We start from the raw sequence: 2,732 nt of genomic DNA on the forward strand, positions 1-2,732 counted from the left end.
CCCAAGGGGGTGGAGAAAAACAGAGGTCTAGAAGAGATATTTGAACAAATTGTAGCTGAAAACTTCCCTAATCTAGCAAAGGAAACAAACATTTGTGTCCAAGAAGTAGAAAGGACTCCATCCAAGCTCAACCAGGACAAACCTACGCCACGGCATGTCATAGTGCAATTCGCAAATATTAGATCCAAGGATACAGTATTGAAAGCGGCCAGGGCAAAGAAATTTCTCACGTACCAAGGCAAAGGTATCAGGATTACGTCAGACCTGTCTACAGAGACCTGGAATGAGAGAAAGGCTTGGGGGGGCATTTTTAAAGCTCTTTCAGAGAAAAACATGCAGCCAAGGATCCTTTATCCAGCAAAGCTGTCATTCAGAATTGATGGAGAAATAAAGACGTTCCAAAATCGCCAGTCATTGACCAATTTCGTAACCATGAAACCAGCCTTACAGGAGATATTAAGGGGGGGTTCTATAAAAGTAAAAAGGCCCCAAGAGAGATACAGAACAGAGAGTCACAATCGATAGAAACAGTTTAAAGAGAAATGGCATCATTAAAATCATATCTGTCAATAATCTCTATCAATCTAAATGGCTTAAACTCTCCCATAAAACGCCACAGGGTTGCAGATTGGATAAAAAGACATGACCCATCCATTTGCTGTCTACAAGAGACTCATTTTGAACCCAAAGATGCATTCAGACTTAGAGTAAGGGGATGGAGTACCATCTTCCACGCAAATGGACCTCAAAAGAAAGCTGGAGTAGCAATTCTCATATCAGATAGACTGGATTTTAAACTAGAGGCCATAGAGAGAGATACAGAAGGGCACTATATTATTCTTNAGAGACTTTACTGGCAACATGGCATCATTAAAATCATATCTCTCAATAATCAGTCTCAATGTAAATGGCCTAAATGCTCCCATAAAATGCCACAGGGTCAGAGATTGGATAAAAAGACATGACCCGTCCATTTGCTGTCTACAAGAGACTCATTTTGAACCCAAAGATGCATTCAGACTTAGAGTAAGGGGATGGAGTACCATCTTCCACGCAAATGGACCTCAAAAGAAAGCTGGAGTAGCAATTCTCATATCAGATAGACTGGATTTTAAACTAGAGGCCATAGAGAGAGATACAGAAGGGCACTATATTATTCTTAAAGGAAGTATTCAACAAGTGGATATGACAATTATTAATATATATGCCCCCAACAGGGGAGCAGCAAGATACACAAGCCAACTCTTAACCAAAATAAAGAGACATATAGATAAGAACACAGTAATAGTAGGGGACCTCAACACCCCACTATCAGAAATAGACAGAACACCCTGGCAAAAACTAAGCAAAGNTAAGCAAGAAATCAGCAAAGAAACAAGAGCTTTGAATGCCATACTCGACGAGTTGGACCTCATAGATATATATAGAACACTACACCCTAGAACCAAAGAGTACTCATTCTCTTCTAATGCCCATGGAAAATTCCCAAGAATAGATCATGCTCTGGGACACAAAACAGGTCTCAGCCAATACCAAAAGATTGAAATTATCCCCTGCATATTCTCAGACCACAACGCTCTGAAATTGGAACTCAACCACAAGGAAAAACCTGGAAGAAACTCAAACACTTGGAGGCTAAGAACCATCCTGCTCAAGAATGACTCGATAAACCAGGAAATCAAAAAACAAATTAAACAATTTATGGAGACCAACGAGAATGAATACACAACGGTCCAAAACCTATGGGATACTGCAAAGGCAGTCCTAAGGGGGAAATACANGAAATTGGAACTCAACCACAAAGAAAAATTTGGAAGAAACTCAAACACTTGGAGACTAAGAACCATCCTGCTCAGGAATGACTCAATAAACCAGAAATCAAAAATCAATTTAAACAATGTATGAAGACCAAGGAGAATGAAACTCACAACGGTCCAAAACCTATGGGATACTGCAAAGGCAGTCCTAAGGGGGAAATACATAGCCATCCAAGCCTCACTCAAAAGAATAGAAAAATCTAAAATGCAGTTTTTATATTCTCACCTCAAGAAGCTGGAACAGCAACAGAGAGACAGGCCTAATCCACACACGAGGAAGCAGATGACCAAGATTAGAGCAGAAATCAATGAATTAGAGACCAGAACCACAGTAGAGCAGATCAACAGGACTAGAAGCTGGTTCTTTGAGAGAATCAATAAAATTGACAGACCACTGGCAAGACTTATCCAAAAACAAAGAGAAAGGACCCAAATTAATAAAATTATGAATGAAAAAAGAGAGGTCACAATCAACACCAATGAAATTGGAAGTATTATTAGAAACTTTTATCAACAGCTATATGCCAATAAATTAAACAATCTGGAAGAGATGGAGGCCTTCCTGGAAACCTATAAACTACCAAGACTGAAACAGGAAGAAATAGATTTCTTAAATAGGCCAATTAACTATGAAGAAATTGAGTCAGTGATAAACAACCTTCCAAATAATAAAACTCCAGGCCCAGACGGTTTTCCTGGGGAATTCTACCAAACATTCAAAGAAGAAATAATACCTATTCTCCNGAAGAAATAATACCTATTCTCCTAAAGCTATTTCAAAAGATAGAAACAGAAGGAAAGCTACCAAACTCATTCTATGAGGCCAATATTACCTTGATCCCTGAACCAGGCAAAGACCCCATCAAAAAGGAGAATTACAGACCGATTTCCCTAATGAATATGGATGCCAAAATC

The sequence above is a fragment of the Ailuropoda melanoleuca genome, chromosome 4 (genome assembly GCF_002007445.2).
Source record: "Ailuropoda melanoleuca isolate Jingjing chromosome 4, ASM200744v2, whole genome shotgun sequence".
NCBI classification, from domain to species: domain Eukaryota; kingdom Metazoa; phylum Chordata; class Mammalia; order Carnivora; family Ursidae; genus Ailuropoda; species Ailuropoda melanoleuca.